The sequence below is a fragment of the Jaculus jaculus genome, chromosome 14 (genome assembly GCF_020740685.1).
Source record: "Jaculus jaculus isolate mJacJac1 chromosome 14, mJacJac1.mat.Y.cur, whole genome shotgun sequence".
Taxonomy (NCBI): domain Eukaryota; kingdom Metazoa; phylum Chordata; class Mammalia; order Rodentia; family Dipodidae; genus Jaculus; species Jaculus jaculus.
In genome coordinates, this window is record NC_059115.1 from 71080072 (window position 1) to 71102707 (window position 22636).

General features: G+C 42.7%; 1 protein-coding gene across 1 annotated transcript in view; it reads left to right on the plus strand.

Annotated features, from left to right (window-relative positions):
- The window catches only part of Fam172a (family with sequence similarity 172 member A), a 438504-nt gene that overhangs the window by 411472 nt on the left and 4396 nt on the right, over positions 1 to 22636 (plus strand). The window lies entirely within an intron of this gene.

A 22636-nucleotide genomic window follows, 5' to 3' on the forward strand; every position in this document is an offset into this window, starting at 1 on the left:
TCAGAAGTTTCCTTACTCGCAAGCTGCCCAGAGGTCTTCAAAGCAGAAATTTAAAAGGAGCGATGGGACTGCACTCATCAGTAGTTTAAGCCTCGTAGCTGTGAGGTAGTATCCGGACTTCAGTTGAGCTACTGTTTGGCTTGCATCTTTCACAAAGGCAACATTTTTAAGTAATTTGGTTTTAATATACAAATGTATCCTTAGCAAGAAAATTTGAACAACTTTTCATCAACCTGTTTTATAAAATAAATATTGCTACACCATAAATAAATGTTCTTTTAATGCAGCCTGATGAAAATAAATTGCTCCCAAATTCCTGCCAATAGGACCTTGATGTACTGTGTCCAGTCTGAAACTATCTTATTTACATTAATTTTACAGCTATTCCTTCCTTAAAACCTGTAACTCATTTGAGAGGATTTGGGTGGCCCAGTAAGTTAGGTAAATTCTCAGTGCTAACAAGTTAGATTTTTTTTCCATGTTCCTCTGGATTGTCTGGAGTTCCAATCCAAATGTGTGTGTCTTGTTATAATCATAGTTTCGCTATAAAAATAACAGGTTTCTGGTGGTGGCTGTCCTCTTCATTCAAGAAAGATAACTATTATGGAAATATTACACTATAAGATTTTACACTGTAAAATTTCTTGAAGACTTTCCTCATGGCTCTTGGAGTGGAAGACGAGGTCTTTAAATGTGAGACACCCTTGAAATATGGGTGGCAAAGGGGGATAATTGTGGTAGTGATTTTAGAAGTTATTACAGGCTGTAATAACATAAAATAAAAGACTGGAGGACTCACTCCCCTTCAAACATGTAACACTTTCCTTTGTACAGAATGACTGGGTGGGCGTCTCTTGAATTGTTCATCCTCCTTTTATCTAATATTCTATTAGTCTCCAAAAGGACCAGTTTGAGTCTGGGAAAGGGTTTTTAATCAACACTTCACAGAGCTTAAAGCTTCCCCACCTGAAGCATCAGCTTTGGGAGGCAGGTTTAGGTTTAAAGCCATTGTAACTGTCAGGCACTGTACTAAAGTAAAGAATGAGAATGTACACCAAGTGGGCGATTTGGGAAAGAGGAACATAGCACACAGTCAGTTAAGAAAGACTGAAGAATAGAAGTGGTCATCAAAGCAGCCAGGCATTTATCTTGAAATCTGTATAAGGTTTTAAGTAAAGTAACTGATAGTTTTAAACCTCACACTTAGAAGGGATGAATGCTGATCTAATTGATTCATTTGGATTGATGTTTTTAAAGTTTCACACCACTGATCTTTCATGTAGTGATGTCTTTAGCAGTCAGTGGTCTGACATGAGCCTTCTCAGATTTCATCAGAGGGACCCTTCATGACATCTGAAATTATGCAACAGCATAGGCAATGATAACTTTGGAACTGGGAGACCTCAATGCCAGTGGGCTGATTAGACTGAGGAACTCATTCTTAGCACAAAGGTTTTAGAGGAATAATGGTAAATGAACTACAAAAGCTAAAGAGTTGGCTATTTTGAAAGTTTGACCAGTAAGCAGACAGTGTGATCAGAGGTTTCCCCTAGAATGTAAAAAAAATGAAATGAATTTTCATTTAATCCATGATGACTTCTAGGCAATTTTTCCTGGTTCTTTGCCTTCAGATTTGTGAAGAAAGCTTCTCACTATATCTTTGTATTGTTAGAATTGAGTTCTGTTTCAGAGACATGAGGTGTGTTTCTAGGAAGAAATCTGGAGAGGTCCCTGCAAATTGAGAGACTTGCATGGAGAAGTCTTTCCAAATCGTTCAGCTTTTCCTTCCTTGGCTGTTTCATGGGGTGATATGGGAAGTTGCCCTAGGTAAATGATGTGGAACTGTACTTTGTGGCCAGCCTGTAGTACCAATACAAAGATTCTGAAGTGAAAAGACAACCAACACTCCAAGAATGATATGTCTCTTTTTAAAGTCTACAATTTGAATAATGAACTTGGATAGAAACTTGGCAGGAAAACAAACCATGGCACCATCACATCACCAACCATTTTCACTTTTCTGTCCAATTTCAGAGTGCATGTGTTTGTGAGTATTTCACTAGATCAGTGACAGCTCTTTATTTGCATAATTATATGCTCTGGTCTGAAGAGAAAACTAACCCCCAAATTTCATGGGTCACCAAACTGCAACAATCAATGTTTTATCACGTATGCTAAGCAAAATCTAAGAAGCTATATGAAGTTTCTTGGGGAGTTTTTACTCCTCGGAAAATTAAAAGAGTTTTTCCTCTCCTGAATAGATTTAAAATCTTTCCAAGTTCTTTGTATCTGAATCCTGTTTGAAGGCAAAACTAGAGATTAACATGTAGATCTGGATCTTAGACTCACTAACATTACTTCAAAGTGGCTTAGAAGAGCAGATTTTTTTTGTGCAATAAACTTTAAAATTCTAAATACTGTCCTCTAAAATTCTTAGTACTGTGAGGAAAAACTATTGGTCAAATTTGCCAAATTTAAGGCTAAATCAACTGCCATTGAATATAAAATTTATTTACTTCCTTAAAATAACTCAGGGCTTTTTAAAAGACCTAATAGAACAATTTATGCACATACATGCATATATGTATGTCACACTCACATGCATGTCCATCTATGGGGTACTTGAAATATTCCATTCCTGTGCATTCTACCTGAAATATACAGATAATATATACAATATACATAGGTCTATTCAGTGCCTGTAATATAATAGGTGCTTAATATATGTTGGTCTCCAGAAAAGTTTATAAATTTTTCTGTGAAATAAATGTTCCATGTTCAAAATCTTCAAAGCTTTGTAATAAATATTTTTAAATCTTATTTGCATCCTTAAATTCTCTACTTGCCTGTAACATGTACTTATGTGTAAAGTTGACTTTATTTCATTAAAGGAAAATTTATTTAAACCAATGATGTCTTTAGTTTGTAGGCAATCTGCCAAGTTTGGAATACAATAGAGCACAGAGATACATGCAGAGTGACTTCTTATGGAGTTATTAAAATCTTGGAAAGCATGTCTTTCCCTAGTTCTAAAGGAATATGCAAAAGTGCATGATTTAATTTTGTGAACACAAATGTGAAATTTAAGAATTTCTTCCAGACAACTGACGTTATCAAAAAAAAAAAAAACGCCAAGGAAAAGAAATCATCTGAAGAAAAATTTAAGAATTGCATCAATTTTGAAGAACTTTATTCTCTACTAAGAGAAGAATGGGAGATATTTTAAGTCAGGAATTTTCCTAAATTTTTCCTGTAATTTCAAGTGTAAAAGAACTCTCATTCTTCTAAGCTTTCAATTAAAGTTGAATTCCAAGTGAGAGATAGTTCCTTGTATTCATAACACTACCCACCCAGGTCAGCACATCTCACCTTTTACTGTTCTTACTGAAGTGTTCACCTAGCTCCATCCTTTCTGACACCCTCCCCAGTAATTTCAGTTTAGGCCAAAGGCCTTGGACATTTCTAAATGGAAATTTTTCAAAACTGAGTCTGTAAGAAAAAATTAATACAAGTTTAGCATTTTATCAATCAAAATAGAAGCATGGGTTTGTATGATGTTATTCCGAGTTAGATTAATTACATTTTATTACTTTAAGGTATAAATTCTAGAAAAATATTCAATATTTATTTCCCCTTCTATTTGACCTTTGTGGGAACACTGCTTGAAGTATCAGATAGACCTGTCAATTCTACTCTGCTAGGAGTGTAGAGAAATCCTTTCCCACGAAATTTCACACACAAGAGAAAGACCTAAGAGACCAGGGATCTTCCTTTTATTATTGCTTCACTGCCCAAGTATCACCTAGTAACCATAAAGCTTTTTCTTTTCCTTTCTAAAACCATGCATTAAAAAAAAAAAGGCTTTATCCCAATAAGTATTTGTGCCTTCTCTGAATGCATAGAGAATCAGAATTTATCAACTGGAGAAATATGGTTTGTTGTGTCTTTGTTGGTGTTTCCTTTTTTTTTTTTTCACCCCTTTTACTTTTGCTTTGCTCCAATAAATTACTTAATATCATGCCCTGGAATAACCAGTTCTAAAATAACACTAGCAAAGAGTGTCACAATTTGGCTTTCATGCAGTTTTGAAAGAAAACCATTAAAATTTCATTGCTCTCACAAATATTGATCTAGTGCTTGATATCAAATATCAAATGAGATGCTGTCAGTTGCTGCTGATCACTGTGTCAGCTGTTTGAATTCACATCTTCTTCATTGTCACATGGATCCAAGTTGCAAAGGCTACATAAAATTTTGATTGAAATAATTCAGGTCAAGTCTTCTGATTTTTCACATTTCTGGTTCTACCAAACCTGGTTAATGGTGTGCCTATTTGTCACATACGTGTGTGTGTGTGTGTGTGTGTGTGTGTGTGTGTGTGTGTGTTACAAGACTATAGCACTAGTTAGGTTACATTTCTATTCACAGGCCTTTACACTAATTTTGAAGTAAATTCTGCCTGAATCTTGCTTTCTCTCTAGTCACCTGTCTTTTAGGGAATCACATTTGGTTTGGTTGGGGGGTGGGGGGTTCAAACATGATTGTTAAGACAGTTGCTTTTGAATGTTGAATGAACTCTTAGCCACTGCCAGCTTATACATATGCACTACAACAGGTAAATCACTGTTTTATTCTTACTGGCAAAAAAAAATATCTATAGCATTTGGCAGAAGTAGATTTAAGAAAGTTATTTTTTATAACTTTTCAATAAAACTGTGTTATCTAGCAGAGTAAGCCATGCTGTTCTTTCAGTCCCTAGAAAATCTGGAAATAGCTAATTATCCTTGGATATGTTTAGAACTTCAAGTCGCCCTTGTTCTTCCCTCCTTCCTCTTTACTGTCTTCATCAGCAATTCCTGATAACATGACTTTAAAGTGTGGGACACTGGGGAGGAAAATCAGTTAAACAGCGTTAAGCAATTACTGAAAAGTAAAAGTAGGACCCTCCCAGATGACTTTTTATGTTGTACAACCACACTCGTATTTTCCATATTTGCGAGAAGAAAAAAATCTAGCCTCGGGAGTTGATGTCTTCGTCCTCTTTTTACACCTGGACTCCGTTTGGGGAATGTGAAGTAAAGGACGCGAAGCCGACGCTCTCTCCCCAGCACCATGGACAGCTCCTTGCGCCCCTTTCTCTCTCCCTCTCTCCTCTCTCTCTCTCTTCTCTCTCCCCTCCCCCCCCCCCCCGCACTCTTTCCTTGGCCATATCCCCGATGCTCCAGCCCCGCGGGATTCCCCTTTCGGACCACTCCCCCAGTTTAGGAAACTGTCTTTTTGTAATCTTGGAATCTGCGCTCAAACCCACCGTGCAGCTGAGGACTGCAGCTTGTGGGTAGAGTCTCCCTTGCTCCTTGCCCGGTGTTAATGACAGCGCCCAGATTTGACGCACCATTTGCCTGCGAGAGTCTCCTGGAATTTGCATCTAGTCTATTTCTGAAAGCAGCGCCACTCTGTCACTGCTATGGTAAGGGGCTTCCCTCTTACAACCCTAACTAACTTCTTTGAACAACTTTTCCTCACCACCCTTTAGCTGGTCAGATCCGTGCCAATTCCGGTGTAAAGGGTGTCTACTGGGAGCATATTGTCCCATGTCCCAAACTCCTAATTTCAGCCAACCCAGAAATGACATTTCAGAAGGGCATCCAAACCTGAAGTCCTTGGTCTCGTCTCCCTGCGGGAGGCTGGAGCCCTAGGACTGACTCCGGTACACCCAGGCATTGCCTCCGCAGAGGGCTGGCTGCAGCAAGCCCCTGGCGGCGGCTCGGTGCCCACCACGTCTTCCCCTCTGCAAACCTCAGCTCCTAGCTGTGCTTTTCCCGTTTGGCTTTCTTCATTCACGGTTGCGTTGGTAAGCAAAGAACAATAAAGGAAGATCACTTCTATGTGGCATCGTTTTCATTGCAGTCTCCCTAAGCAACATTAAGTCAGCACTTAGACAAGACCAGTTGTAAATTTTTTTCAAATAGCACCTTGCTGGATTGAAACACACTTCGTTTGTGGGGCTCTGAATGAATTCTCTTCTCTCCCATCAGGACACAATTCTGGTCAGTTTAGAGTAGCTGAGACCGCCAAAACCCAATATATCTATTAAAGATTGAGTAAAAAGAGTTTCAAGCCAACTCAATTCAAACTTTTCAAGTAACTTTGAAGAAGTGAAAAAGAGAAAGAACCTTGATATTTTAACGGGATTATTTTTACCCCTGTGAATCACCCTTGAAAAACCAGTTTCAATATTGTTTCTGTATAATAATGTGTATTACTATACATTTCAGGATAATTGTACTCTATCCTTGACCCAGCATTACAATAAAGATGATAGTGAGTTTCTCAGTTTGGAGGCAATTTAGGTTCACAATACTGTGTTTTTCTGTCCTTTAAGACAGGAATTTTTCACTTAACCTTTCACTGGTTAGCCACTCAATTACTTTTCTCAAAACAGCTAGAAATGTCTTGCCTTCTCTTACAACACTGCTTACATAAACTTTTTCGCCGCTTCTAGTTTAAAGGTCACTCCTGAGTTCTTTCTCCCGAAAGATAATTTTTCCTCATAGTTTGGTCTCAAGAATCATTGAGTGCAAATCTGTACTACTGGAGAAATTTATTTAAAGTAGCTGCCGCGCCCTCCACTAAAACGGAGGCAAAGACCCCTTGCTGAGTGCAGTTAGCAGCTGCGGGGTGCAGGATGACAAAGGGGACCTGTGGAATCCCAGTGACCAGGGGACTTGTATATCCTGGTCTGGAGTGTACTTACCACTGTCTAAACCCACAGCTGGAGTACCTCCATGTATTTACTTGTCTTTGGTCAGTGTAGGTTTTGGGAGTTCTTTCTCCGAACTGAGTTTTCATTCTTGAATAAATGAATTATTTAAGCCTAGTCTTCTGGAACTCAGGAGCAAAGGGAAATCAGGTGCAGGAAAAGGTACAGGGAGTCCCTTAGTAGAAAAGGGGGATTGTGGAGATGTGGGGTGACATATCCTGACTGAATTCTAGGGTGATGAGGATTTGCTGTCAATATGAGTTTTGGAAGGTCTTTTCCCCTGATACAAAATTCCTTTTATTAATCAGGATTTTTTTCTTCTTTAAAGCTATTACTAATTTAGTTTCAGAATAACTTTTCTAAAAGTGATCAGACCTAAGAAAATATTCCAAACAACTTTAGCCAGAGAAAACAGTGAAGAATTATGAACTCAGTTTTCATATAATATAGCAAAACAGTGGAGATATTGATCAAGTCCCCAAAAAGGGGACTTTCATTTACACGTGATTGATGAAACTTGAAACCACCCTAAAGTTAATAGACATTTTTCTTTACTATCCAAATTTTTATTTTGATTCCAACCCTATTCTATAGGATTACTAATGCTCTAGCATTTTTGCACTTCTAATGTTTTAAAGTAAGTTTTTTTCTTGACTATTTGTAAATGGTAAAAACACACTGTTTAGTTAAAGAAATGTGTACTTTACACATTATGAAAACAGGCTACACTAATTTATTTTTCTTTTGAAATTTATAAGCTGTAAGCATTTGCAAAGACCCCCTAGGGAAATGGAGAAGTATAAACCATTACTACCAAGCGTTAACAGAACAATATTGGTTGAAATGTGCAGGGTGGTCATTCAACTGCAGGACGTAAAGAGAATGGCATGAGTCCCAGTATCACACAGGAAAGAACCCAAGATGCCTGATGCTTAGCTTCCACCTCTGCAAATTGTCCAAGGGGCTATCTTGAAAAGGAAAGAGTTAATTCTAAACTTCTTTACCAAACATCTTACTAGCTAGACTGGTCTTCATATAAACGAGTTAGGAGGCTGATGAATAACTGCAGGTAGTTTGCAAAAGAGAGATACTCTCATTTTTTTAAGCACTCTTACTTCAGTCTTTCTTGGCATAAATAAGGCTTCAGTGACACTCCTTTATTTTGTCCCATACTGTGAAATAAAAACTTACTCCTTTCATGAATGAAACTTTAAAAGATCTCTAAAATAAATTCTGCAGCTTAATATCAGTTTTTAGAGTTCAGGAGGTACGTGAGGAAAGAGACAAGCAATTAAAACAACTCAGTTATACTTTAACTATTGACTAGTTTATTATTAGAGGGAAGAACATACTCAGTTTTCAGTTTACTCAACTTTTAAAACTATGTGTATTCCTGGGAAATAACACCTTGCTGAATTCAGTTTGCACAGAGACTCAACTGGGGTTTCAAGAATGTAATAACGTGCATGAAATCTCTTGAGTAAATGGCTGGGGAGGATGTGTAAACACTTGAGGATCTGGTGATCCACTGGAGATCCAATGCACTTGGATGTGAATTTTCATGATCAACTTTCAACCCTGGAGGAAAAAAATGGAATCATTTCTTAACTGAATCTGGAACATATGTTTGCACCAGTGGCAGGGTTTTTGGTCTGTGGCTGGAGCTGATCAAGTTGTAAATTTCCCTCTTTAGGTTTTCAGCGCCTGTTAGTTTCAGCCTAACACCTAAAGAGAGGCTTTGCGGAGTTCTTCTCCAAAGCAGCCAATATTTTACAAGAGGTTTCCAAACCACCCCGCTCTGTGTGTTGTTAATATTCCCAAAGGTGGGGCATTTCTATTCAAATCAGTTCCCCAAATGCTAAAAGTAACTAATAAGTTTAACTCACCTTTGGTAAAATGTCTATAAAGAGATGTGTTTCTTTCATTCGCAACCACTCCCTTTCTCACCTGCAAATCTTTCTTTAAAGGACAATGCATGGTATGAGAGCATTGGGTGTGTGAAAATGACACCTTCATCCTAAGAAACAATATACAGGCCCTTTTTGGCTCATGTTCATTTTTCCATCAGAAAGTTCTAGATATTGAGCCACTTTTTTTTCTCTTTGTGCTTCAACACAAAGGAACAACCCACCCACCCCTCCAAAATGTGTTTTTGAATATCTGAGAATTGCTTACTGATTAAAATAAATACACATTAGAATCCAGAAATTATTCTTCATGTGAAATCAGTTTTGTAGTAACTTTTATTAATAATATTAAAGCATGTCTCTGTAGACATCAATGTTTATTATGCAGGCTTTAAAGAAGTCATATTTTGAAATCAGTTAATGATTTCCTATGATGCCAAATGGAAGTAGTAATGAGGAGTGGTACTGGAGTGCATAGTGGATGCTTGGACTCCTGTAATAAACCTCAGGGATTATGAATAAACATCTGGAATTGCTGACTTATCTTCTTCTAGAAAACCTCACTCAAATTACTAGAAGAAAAGGTAAGGTGCTTTTTGAAATGTAACTGAATGAATAATTGTGCCACAAACGTGCTCTAAATTCAGGTGCAGAATTTACCAAAATTTTATTATTATAAGGATTAAGATGGGCAGCTCCCAACTGGATACTACCATAATTACAAAGAGAAGAAGAATGACAGAAACAAGCACAATAATAAGGTTTCCATCACTGTGCTAATCAAATGCCCACAACTAGTTCAGAACAACGGTGCTAAAAAGCCCTTTAATTCTGAAACAGAAGGTCCTGAGACACCGAGCGCCATCTAGCAAGCAAAGTTAGAATGAAAGTGTCTGTTTGAAGCAGAGCACTGTGAGACCAGGACATGGGGAGGGAAATGAGGACTTGAAGATGTGCTTACTGTAATTTAACCATCGGCTCAGTCTCACCTGAGACCAGTCTTACCTGCAAATTTCTGTTCTTTGCCCCATTATACAACACAAACACACCTAACTACTGAGGTGAGATGAAGTGTCTCTGCCTCCAGCTAAGGCTAAAGGACATCTCCTCACAGGATTGCTCATTGTCTTTAATTAGAGCAGGCAGCCTCTCCAGCCCCAAAATGAGACCACTGTCTAACTGGTTCTGAACCTCCTAGCCAAATGGGGACAAAGAGCAGTGCCTGAAAAGCTCACCTTGAGCTGAAATGACTCTCTCAACGCAGAGGAAAGCACAGTACCAGGAAAACCCAGCAGGGTTGCAGAAGTCATCTTGAGTCTGTAAGACTGCCCAGATGTCTCCTGACAGGCAATCTGAGCTGTCTCTGAGTGACATGAGCCATGGAGTTACTTAACAAGCCACAAATGATCATGGAAACTTAATGGTGCCTTCTAAATATAAATAGAATAACTTTCATTCTTCTCCAGGCAACCTGGCCTTTGATATCTATCACCTTGGGCTGGAGGAAAGTTAACGCTACCTAGGATGCTGTAAAATACTCCTGTTAGTTTGTAGCTCAAAGGCAAGAACTGCACTTTTCAGTTGTTGAAGTTTGAATGGTGTTACCTAATTATGTGAATGTTCTTTGGAATTGGGATAACGGTATAACTATAACATAAAGCTTATGGGGTATCAATATGAAGCAAGCAAAAGAATAATCTGTGCTCTAAATTTCACATTTTCTTTTAAAAATTCATCTCAAATAATGGATGCTCCTAAGAACTGTTGAATCTTCCTGGGATTTCATTCTTAGAGATGGAAAAACATCTAGTGTATGCATACACACTCTCCTGATCCTAATTTCTTGCTAGTGAATATTGTCTCTGGAAAGAAAGCAAGAAAGAAAGTAAGAAATAAAGAAACCCACCAAACGCTGACTCGCATTGTCCTTAGAATACAGAGCCAAAGCTTGGGCTTTTCTATTGTCCTCCTTCCCTCCTGTGCCTTCACTTCTCAAGTGTTTTCCCAGTGAAGAGTTTTGGGGAAAAAATTAATTAATTTAATTAAAAACTAAAATATTTACAAGTCCTACTCCAACCTCAGGTCTGCTTCTCAATAAAACAGGCATAATAAATAAGAAATAACAGTTGTCTTTATTTTTGCTAAGTTACTTACTGTGCAAAACAACCACATCAAGAACAGAAGAAGCATGAAGTGAGAATATGTCCAATAAGCTTTCTGCAACATTTCTACAGGTCATACTATTTACAGGGAAGAAAGAAAGAAAAAAAAACACAAACATAAGCCAACAAATAGGACTTTAGAGGTTAGCTAACAATTTGGGAAGAATCTGAAACAGTTTGTACGAAACCTCCTTGTCTTCCTATGCCTTAAAACATGTATAAAAATCTGAGGATACACAAGAGATTCAATTCAGCATCTCTCTCCTTCCACTATCTTGTCTGAAGTTTAGAGGAAAAGTTTAAGGTCCAGTCCTACCTTTGGTTCGCAATAAAATTCTGTGTGTGTGCATGTGTTCATGCCTGTGTGTGTATGTAGTGTGTGTGTGTGTGTGTGTGTGTGTGTGTGTGTCTTGTTAAATAGCACATTTCTCCTATCAAGGTCTTCTTAAACATGGAACCTTCTCTTAGACAGGGTACCCAGCTGTTTAATTTAACATTGATTTATTGCTTTTAAAAGTAAATTTACACACATGCCAGCAGCGCTCCGTTTTGTTTCCCCAGACTCTGAGATTTATTTTCTACTTAGCGCTTGTCTGACAAAACAATGTCCTTTAACTTTATTACACATCGATGAGGAAATCTGTCTTATTTTTGTTCAGATTTATTGCTGTGTTACTCGTGGGGACTTTTGTGGTCCAAAAAGAATTGAGGTCCAAAAATAAATAGAAAATGAAAGAGTTCTTCACAAAATAATAGTTTAAAACACAACTTAGGTATGTCCCAGCCTAGAGCAACCTGCTGGGAATGGGGTGAGGTAGGACAGAGGCTGCAGACCCCCTAGTAAGCAAAGTAACCACAGGAGGACAAAAATGACTTTAATGGGCAGGTAGTGTTTAAAGGGGAAGTAGCCAAATCTGAGTTCTGTAATACGTCTAAGTTGTTAGTTAAAATGTCTCTGAAATTATAGGGCAGGGCGTTGCCTCCCGTGATTCCCTAACCCATGGGCACCTTACCTCCAAGAAGAACTCTCAATTATCACCGGCTGGAGATGGCTGAGCCCAAGGGAATTAGGATGGACTTTGAAGCAGCCTTTTCTGGTACACTTCATCTACATTTGGGTTTTCTTTAGTTTGCAATAAAAGGACCACTTTCTTCTCTTCACTGATATACTGTCTTTGTGTCCTCCATCTCACACTCTTAGAAAAAGTTCTCTCATCAGACTGAGTGCAAAAAGGAGAGGAGGACGTAATTCCCCTCACCGTCACAGTCGTGCTAAAAACAGCAAACTACGACGGGTTTAAGACTGCTCTAAAAGGTTTCTTCCTTCATAAGGAACGGTCTTTCCATTTTTTTTTCAAAAGCGATGTTTGCTAATGGACATTTTGAAAAGTGTTTCCAAGGTTAAATGATATGAAAGCAAGCTTTTAAAAAAAAAAAGTCTTCGTGTGCGATAAGCTTTTCTCTCCTCTCCTGATTTCTCAGGAGACATCTGATATCAGTTAGAGGCTTTGAAATAAGTAAATGAGACTATATCTTCTGTGGTAAGAAGTGAAGGGATTTGTTATTGAGATGAGGAAGAACTTTTAAAGATGTCCCTTTCTTTACAAACATTATCTTTAAGGATTCTTGAGTGAAAGCTGACTCGCCTGCGCCTTATCCACTCTGGTCAGTGAGTACACAAAAACACACTAACATGTTGCCACCATTTTTCCAACCTCCAAAAAGATTTAAAAAAAAAAAATGGGCCACTGTTTCTCCTGAAAATACATCAAGCCATGCTTCCGCACGTATTTCCAACCTAACATAAAAGACAAAATAAGAAGAAGGAGAAAAAGAAAAAGAAGAAGAAGAAAGAATGAGACAAGAAAGAAAAATATCTGAAAGAGGTATAAAAACTGTGAAACACTGAAAATTCTCCTATTGATATTAGGTGCTCCCCCCCCCCCACGTTTGCCCTTTGCAAAGGGGTCCTGTCACTCAGAAAGGAGTTGTTTCTTCGCCCTCCTCCCCATCCACCCACAAGCCAGCCCCCCTGCGCCTCGCAGCCCGGCCCCGGCCCACCCCGCCGCCCGCCCCGCGCACACCCCGCTTCTTCCCAGCGCCGGCGAGCCGAGAGGTGCGGCTTCTCCCACGCCGAGCCGGACCTGCACTTCTCCCGGCCGAGCCCGGCACTTCTTTCTATGTCAAGAAGCCACCCGGCGCCCTGGGCTAGCTAGCCGCCCCTCCCCGCCGCGGGGCCGCCGCGACGCCGCGCTCGGGGGTCCCCCGTCACGTGGCTGTGCCCCGCGCCCCCGCCAAGCCCTTTGTTAAGCACCTCGGTGCCCCACGCGCGGCCCGAGGCGCAGGGCCGGCGCGGCGGCAGGCGAGAGCCAGCGTGGCAGTCCCACGGCCCCGGCTCTGCCTGGGCTCCGCGGACAGCCCTCCAGCACCCTGAGCGGATGCCCCAGAGCGCTTGGCACATCAAGATTCCCAGCTCTTTGAGGAAACGGAGTTGGGCCACCTCCAAAGTTTCAAAGCAAAGGCACTAGGGTGTGTGTGGGGTGGGGGTGGGGGAGGCCAAGGGGCCCAGTGGAGGGCGCACCTCTGCACAGGGGTGTAACCATTGGTCTCCCTACTCTCCTTTCCATTCCACCCCACCAGGTTCTCCCCTCCCCCCCCCCCTCTCTCTCTCTCTCTCTCTCTCTCTCTCTCTCTCTCACACACACACACACACACACACCCTCCACCCTGCTCAGAGACAGACTCAGTGGGTGGGAGGGAGTGAGTGTGTGTAAAGTGTGTGCTGTGTGTGTACGCTGGAGGTTCCCCCAGGGTCTATCATGCTCTGTGCTTGCGGACTTGCTAGAATGGATGCCCACAAGCTAACGGACTGGCGGGAGAGTTGAAGCGACTTATGTGGGAGGAAATAGAGAGTCAGATCTGGTCTAAGTGGAACATCTGCAAAACATTCAAGCAGCTTATTCAACAAAGAATCTAGCCATTTACTGTAGAAATAATAAAAAGCCACTAATGATTATGGTTCCCACCCCTTCCCCCAAAAGGCCAAACCCTAATGAAATAATTCAAAGGTAGGCCTCATTTCCTAATAGTGGAATTAAACAACAACAACAAAAAAGAGCCCAACTAAACTTTCCAGCTCTGCTTTCTTAAGGGCCTGGGAACCTTGCTGAGAAATTAGGTAAATAAAAGACGAGCTGGAACTTCGGTTAAGCTGAGGCTGTGGTGTCCCGATTTGCACAGAGCTCTGCCTCTATACACAATTAAATTACAGTAAATTCCTCTTTAGGTAGTAAAATTCGGAAGGCTCTTCAGAATTAAAAGATGTCTAGGGTTAAGTAGCTTTTTAAAACGTCAGTTTTTAAATGGCTTGTGCAAATGAATCGCTACCTTTAAATCCTAAAACTATTATAAAATACGCTATACATCTGGGTGCCAGTTTATCTCTCCATATTTCTTTGTAAAATGAGGAAAGCATTCATAAAAAGCTACTTGGCACACTTTATTTTAGGAAAGCAGATGTTAATTTTTTTCACGTATCATTTTATGACCAAGTACATGTGTAACGTTGGAATGCATCCAGAACGCCTCTCTATTATTTGCTAAATGACTGTTAGTTGAAGCATATTATATTCAGCCTAACCATGGTATAGGTTATATCAATAAAGTAAACATCTGTGTTTTTTTTTTTAATCAGGGGGAGGGGTGCATAAAGAGTTACTATAAACGACTGAAGCAAAAAGAAAAAAAAGGAGAGAGAGAGTTTGGGAAGGAAAAGCACACCTGTGTTGTAGAAAATAGGATATTTATATTGTTCGGTGCAAAACAAAAGTCCCTTCAGTCGGGCACTCGGGGATATTTACACGGCGGGAGATAAAGTTGAAAGCTTTCCCACCCCGCGTGCCAAATGGGAATCTCCCAGTGGCCTTCTGCGTGGCAAGATAACAGGTACTCCGCGCTCCTGGCGACGTCGGGCCTTCTCCCGCCCCAGGCCAGGCCCAGCCCGGAGCCTAGCTCTGGGCTCTAGGAATTCCCAGGCACCCGGGGACATTGCTGCGAGCTTCCCTGCCTGGAAGGATGCTCTGGACGCGTCCTCACTTGCTCTGCGTCTCCCCCATTCAAGGATGAGGATGCGGGGGGGGGGGGAGGACGAGGTGGGGGCAGCATCAGCCAGTGGCGTGATAATTAATGGAATACAATATTTATGGTCCGATGTATTGACTCTGAGGCAGGCGCAGTCGTGTAGACAGTCCGTGGGGGTCTGGCAAAGAGGGGCAGGAGGGTGAGTGAACAAACATAATGACCAGAGTACTTATGTCTATTGGGTTTGCTCACTTAAACCCGAGGTATGTAACATCATGATAAATATTAATATCCACCTACTGGGCGGGGGCGGGTGTCCCACAGCACCGATGTCCTCCTTAAGCTCCTTTTCTAGAGTGGCCCTTCACAAAAAAAAAAAAAAAAAAAAGCCAGAGAGGAGGTTTTTAAACATAAAATGCTGCAAATATGAAAAATAGGTCACCAATAAAATTGGTCTCAGCATGGAGCGTAATTGCAACAAAGTGCCGCCGAGTAAAAACCGAAGAGTGAGCTGGCTGAGGCGGCACAGTCGCGAGCCATCTGGTGTGTATTAAAAGTGGTGCTGTAAATATTGCTGAGAGCTAATGCATTATCGGCTTCTATAAGTGCACAGGGCCTGCAAGCTCTGCCTACGTACGCTAGGATTTGTAGATGGGGAGCGGCCCGGAAAAGGTGACCGACGGGACCCATCTCCACCTTCTACATCATTGTTTGGCATACTCTGTGAAATTTTGGCCCGAAACACTGAAGATACTCATTCTCTGTTCCCCCTGCAACCCTCAACTTCTTCTCTCAGCCTCTCTTCCTCTTTCTCTCTAGCATTTTCTCTAGCTCCTTCTTTCCAACCCCTCCTCCTCCTCTCTCTCACTACTCTCCAAGGGGATAGGGCAGGCACTGCTGACGTCACTTCACATCAGTAAAAGAGAGTAACTGTTTCAGAGAAGGAGAAAAAAAAATCATCTGTTTTTCATCAGTCTTAAAGTTTTCCTCCCCCCCCCCCTTTTTTTAACTAGACGTGAGCGGCCCTGCCTAAGTATTCCTTCTGTTTTGAAGTTAATCATCGCGGCCACTCCCTTCGGAGGGGAGTGGGGAGTGGTCCCAGAGGCTGGGAGATATTCTTCAACCTGTGAGTTGAATTGCCCTGGAAGTTGTTCTAATGCAGGCATCAGTTCTCTGGATGAACTGGACAAAAATAAGATGCAAAGAGGGTGTCTTCCAGGGAAGATTTCACATCCACACCTCTCAGACGGATTTGCAAGTGGGATGAGGGAAGGGCTCTGGCCTCTCAAACATTTGATTTGTGTCCTGGTGCCTCTTCCTTTCTCTAGATCTCCCCTCAATACTTTCACCCCCCCCCCCACACACACACCAAGTTGCCACACACAGCACAGCTAATAATTTTCCTGCTGTCACATTTCTTTTCTGAGGAACACAGCTTCCTCCTGACGGTAACCCACATTTAAACACTATTATTACACTTTCCTCTCTTCTGAGCCCCACCTCCAATATTACTCTTCTGCAAGTTTTGATTTAAACCGGGTGCTGGGAAATGCATCTGCATTGTCACTCAGAGATCTTTCTCCCTCGGAAAGTTGGCCTGGTCTCTTTCATTCTACCTTCTCCATGGCACACCCTCCTGGCCTTCCTATTTTTTTTTCTCCCCACTCCTCTCACCTGTGAACCCCAACAAAAAAAAAAAAATTCCAGCAAAAAATAAATAAATAAATAAAATAAAACTCTTTTTTTTTTTTTTGTCTGCCAGCTGAATTCCCTCCTCTGGCCATTGCCTCCTTTAATTATAGGAGATATATTTCTTCCCAGAGAGACATTCAAGTGGATTTTTTAGTTGGAAACAAAACTTATTTTGGAGCCAGGACCAGTGAGTGGCTCAGGCCCAGAGGCTCTGACTGAAGGGCAGATTGAGACATATCGAGTTCCTTCTAAAAGGATCATTTCATGTGAGAGGTTGGACACAAAGTTTGCACTCGTGACTGGCATTCCAGTGAGAAACATGCATATTTTAAAACAACAAAGCAAGCTGGAAGGAAGGCTTAGGGGAGGGGAAGAAAACTTGGAAAGAAGTTACTAAGTGACAAATATCTGTCAACATGGGATAATTTGTACACATGGATGTAAAACTATCTGCCTAGTTTGATGGAGTTCAAGAAACAGAGCTTGGAAGAAAAGAGTGGATCCATGTTTATCTCTGTGAGGCGTGATGAAAAAGACATCCCCAGTGAGTATGAGGGCAATTAAAACTGGATGAATATAATTTTTAAATGACATTTTCCTTCTAGTTAATACAAAATTATGTTCTCTGTGATTTCCTAAGATGTGCTTTATTTAAAAACAATGGAGAATAATACAATGACAAGCAATATGTTCAGCATAGAAAATAAAATGACTTGCATCTTATAATAAAACCAAACCAAATGAAAGAAGAGAAATAGGAAACCCTAGAAATCTTTAACTAAAAGTACTAGTTTTACATGTGAATGTGAGTCAAATATATAAATATCTCCCTCTCTCTTTTTTGTCAACAAGGAAAAATGGCAAAATAGTTCCAGAAGATTTTCTCTCTTATTGAAACGTGGACTTTCAACAAACATGCTACTCTTTCAGAGAAAAGTTTTTTTTTAAAAAAGTTCCATCTTTAGGAGGTTTTTTTTTTTTTTTTTTTTTTTTTTTTAAGCAGCATGAAAGATCAAGCAACATCTCCACAAACTCTGGAAGACCTTTCCTCCCTCTCTCTCCTTCCCTCCCTCCCTCCATATATACAATATTCATATGTGGTGTGTGTGTGCGCTGCAACTCCAGCAATCACATGGAAGTTCAGGTTCCAGCTTCCACAGAAAAATCTTTTACTCTTCCAGATCTGAAGACAAAAGGAGAGGAGGCCTGGTGGTGAGCGGGGGATATCTCTGTTAGTTGTCAGCGCAGGTCCATGGGTTAGGAATGCTAATGAGCCTCTTGGCCGGCTCAAGACTGGGTTCTTGCTCTCACACACCCTGATGCCCACACACACTCCTGCTTCTGCATGCCGACTGACAAGCAGATAGACAGAGCACTGTGCATGACCCTGTCTCTCTCCTCTTTCCTCGGAGCCCAGAGATCGATCACTGACCCCACTGTTGGGCCAACACTTTATTTATCTGGCTGCGCAATGATATTATCAGCCTTAAACGTTATATACAGCAAATGTCTTCCTAAATCAACACAATAGGATAGCTTGCAGAGAGCAGCCTGGTCTTAAAGAAATCTCTCTCTCTCTCTTTCCCTCTCTCTTTCTCTCCCTCCCTCCTTCCCTCCCTCTCTTCCTCCCACCCTTTTCTTTCCTGCTACACAATTCAGCGTATTTTATATACCGGACTTGGGGATTTGATCCCTTGCTTTCAGCTTGGTTGGAAGAGGCCTTAACAGTTTAGGGGATGGGTAGCCATCATTATTCAGCAATCACCGAGGCTCCCATCAGGGGTTCCCTTGTCAGCAGTATCCAACTGCCCAGACCCACTCTATTCACATGATCGGATTTCTAAAATTTCTGATAGAAAGGAAAGTGAGGGGTGGGGAGTGGGGTGTTCAACCTTGCACCGTGTTAATTGTTTTCTTTCCTCTCAATTACATTCATAAACCTATTTTCTGCATTGCATGTTATTTCTTTGTGCTTCAAAATTGAAACCACGTGCAGTCCTCTCCCCTCTACACACACACACACACACACACACACACACACACTAAATGCTGTGCCCCCTCCCCCAACCCATCACGCAACTATTTACATCTTGGTTACTCACACGGTGCTTCGGCCCCAGGAGAAAAAATTGGCCCCAGAGGAAGCATCTTTCAAATCCGAATCTCAGGGCCCCATCTCCGGAAAAGGCTCCAGATTTCCGGCCCCTTCCCTCCCCCCCCACCCCCCGCCACCACCTCTGTGCCTCCCTTGCACAGGTGGTTGAAGATCACCCTGGCAGAGTTATCAGGGAGGCCGGTTATGGAGAAAGGTCGTTTTGCAGTGCTGGCCCAGGCCCACCTACTGAACAGCCCACGCCCTGGTTATCCGGCCAGCTCCAGTCAGCTGCGCTCACCTCTGCTGCCCACAGGTCCACACGCTCCTTGGGTGCTAAAGACCTAAGCTACTCCCCAGGGAGTGGGTCTTCTCAAGGAAATAAGTCTGACAATAAATTAAATAAATAAATAAATAATAAACTCCGGAGGGGGGGGTAGGGGGAGCTGGAAAATGGATTCCCTGACAAGAAGAGATAATAAATGAGAGCCGCTTTCAGATAGATATCTCAGACGTGAAATTGCGCCCAGCTGGTTGTGTAAGCAAACAAATAGTTTCGTGTTAGGAACTCTCAACTTGGGGCTTGATGAATAGAACACGACAGAAGTAAATGGGTCTTTAACTCATTTAGGAATACAACTCTTTGGCTTCCCAAGTGAAAGGCCCAGTGATGCCACCGATGCGGGAGCAGGCCCTTTAACAAGAGTTTTATTGGTTTCCACTCGCGTCCCCTCTCTCCCTCCCAATACTCCTCAGGGTTCCCTGTTTGCAAAGACATTCAGGTGATCCATTCCAAGGAACTTCAGAACCCACGGTGATGCCATCCAGCCACTGTTGGAGATAGAACGAATGGGTAATTGTGGAGGAAGAGAAATATATATATATATATATATTTTTTAAGTTTAACCATTTATTTTTCTTTGCACAATTTCAAGCAGACACGCTCAGGCAGGCTCCGGTGGTTTGGGAACTAGCTTCCCGCGCTGCCCGAGCGAGCGAGCGAGCGAGCGAGCGCTGAGCGCAGAGCTTAGCGGTGAGGCCTCCCGGAAGCTGCACAGACCCCTTGTTACACGAGTTTGCACTCAGGTGGTCTGGATGCACTGATGGGACCCACATGCCCCGCCCCTCACTCCCGGGGTTTCTTTCACCCAGCCTGGGCCCTTGTTAGGATAAGTGAGGGAAGGCAGTAGGTATCACAGGCCATATCTTCCCATTCTGCCAGGTCCCATTCTGGGCTGAAAAGACTGAACCTGGGCCCATAGTGATTCTCCCCAGAGAACATGTTTTGAAATGCCTTTCTCATGTTCCCAACATAGGTCACAGATAAGGTAGTTTAAACCTATTTCAACACCCCTAAAGTTCTCAGTTGCCCAGTAAGTTTTTTTTTTTTTTAAAGAAAACATTAAACTTTCCTAGGTCATGGCTAATTGCAAGAAGTCACTTTAAGTGGGTTGCTTGCAATTTTAAGCCATACTCCCTCTGACTTTGAGGAACCCATGATTCTACCACACCCAATAATCCAAGCTCTATTATCCCAATTCTTGAGGAAGGGGGAAGGCAATACCCCCAAACCTTCCATCTGGCCCGCACTTCACATCAGCTTCCTTGGCTCCCCCTGGTACCTGGCATGAAGGGAGACTTGGTGCTGTGCTCACCTTCCTCTAGGGGGCCGCCCAATCAGAGGAGAGACACCTGCTCCGCCTCCTGTTGGGGGGTCCCGGGTCCACAGTGGCAATCAGGGTGCGAGAAATCAGAGATAGGAGACCCAGGCAGCCTGGCCACTCTGGGAGTCAGTCCGCTTTCATTAGAAGAAAACCTCATCCCCAGCCCAGCCAGGAAGAAGGGGAAGGCAGGTTTCAGATCTCCAGGACTGGAGAGGGCCCTTCACTCCCGGTCATCAGGCTCGACCCACGGGGTAGTTGTTAAGGCTTAGTTTAGTTCCTCAACATTCCCTCGTGGAGAACAGATTCCGGAATTGCTTGCCCTGAAAGTGCAAAGTCTTGGACTTTAAGCTGCTTTCTGGCCCAGCCGGGAGGGGGGATATGCCATGACCTCTGATTCCTTGGGTGTTTCTATCTCAAGAACATACACCCCGAGGTGTCTGGTTCCAGAAAGAGGAGGGTCTCTGTGTATACACTGCACACCTAGGCACCGACATGATAACCGAGGAAACCCTCTGCCCGCATTCCCCTCCTTTCTTCCTCCTTTACTCAGCTCCAGGGTCTCCTGGCTCTCCAGGAGCTTATAAGGAGGTCTGGTTTTTCTTCCTCGTTGGGCAGGTTGGCCATGGGTTTGGGCCCAGGCTGACAAAAGTTGTCGGGATTCCTCTCCTGCCCTCCCATGGACAGCAGAAATCAAGTCACCACTATCACTTCATGGAATTGGGGCAAGTACCTGGTATCTCTTGGGACGCTCATTTCTACACTTTTGGCGACTTGTGCTTGGACCTCCACATTAAAATTAATTGAAAAATATGTTTCTGACCTACAAAAAATGTTTATCTGTTTTCATCAGAGGTATCACATTGTAATGAATATATTTACATCTCATTTCAAGAAAGGCAGGAAAGATCGGTGAGCTCTCCACAGTTCAGCTCCCCTCCCCCACCTCAGCCCTAAGATGCAGCCTACCCCAGTTCCCACACTGTTCCCACACAGGCCAGCCTGGGAGAGTTGTCTAAAACTTCCTGGGAGGCCCTGGGGATTAGATATGAAGATCTCCCCAACCCCTCTGCTTTAGGAATCCAGCCTGCTGGAAGGTGAATTTAGGCTCAAAGATATTACTGGGTGTATTTCAAAGGGTGAGACCAGGACAGGGTGGTGCTGACCACTCATAGGCTCCACACCATGCAGACCTAGCAGCTCAGGGCTTCCTCAGACCTGGCTTGACATCCTGGACCTACCCTGCCATCACCACAGTGAGCCCAATTCTGTACATGTTAAGCTACACCCAGAATATTAAAAAACAGAATCCTCAAGCACCAAGCTTGTTAAGACATTTTGGGGGAAATGATACAGAGTCTTCTAGATAGCAAATTGAAATCACAAGATTGCCAGTGAATTCTGAAAGTGAAGCTCTTGATTCAACCCAGCCTGTCTGGGGCTGGGGGTGGGGAGGGGAGGGTGTGAGAGGTGTTATTTTTAAAGATCTGGCTTTATTAATACGTTAAGAAAGAGCTCCCTTGGCAGTGTGTGTTCCCACAGCTCGGGCTCAGATCCTATAAAACATTCATGCTCCGAAAACTGTTGCTGAGAGCTGCCCCCCACGCACACCCAACTGGAGACCTCAAGGCTAAGTTTCTGCCCTCAGAGGGCCACTACCCTATGGCGCTTCTGGAAAGAACCCCTCCAGCTCGGCTCCCTAACTCCTACTCCTGGGTTCCAAGTCCACCCCCACCCCCACCTGCCACACAGGCAGGACAGGAGTGCCAGTTTCTGCCTACCCACCTGAGCTTCAGGACCCCTCTGAGAAGCCTTGTGACTGGACTGGAGGGAGGGTAAAACGAAGAGCAGACCTTCAAGGGAGGATAAGAAGTGACAAAACTCCTAGTGCTGACCCCTACTCTGTAACCAGAAGCACAGAGAGGCGGGGACTCTAAGGACACCAGTTAGTTCGCAACCATCCAGCCTCGGGCCCAGTCTCTGAGGCTTTAGTGACCCTCTCCTTTCTGTTTTCCCCTGGGATCTGCCCTTTATAAAGTCTCCTCAAATCCTCTCCAGTTTAGAAAGCTCCCAACAGCAGCCAGACTTCTGGTCCTGACACTGGGTCACTGAAGCCTGCTGAGCCCAAGTGCTTGATGCCTGGAAATTTGGCCCACTTGCTACCCAGCCTATGCCATTCCTCCGCCAGGCTGCTCACTGGGCCATCCTCAGCCTTAAAGTCACAAAAAATTTTGTTTTCACTTCCAAGGCACTCTATCCTCTCCAGCTTCTGCTCATGTAGA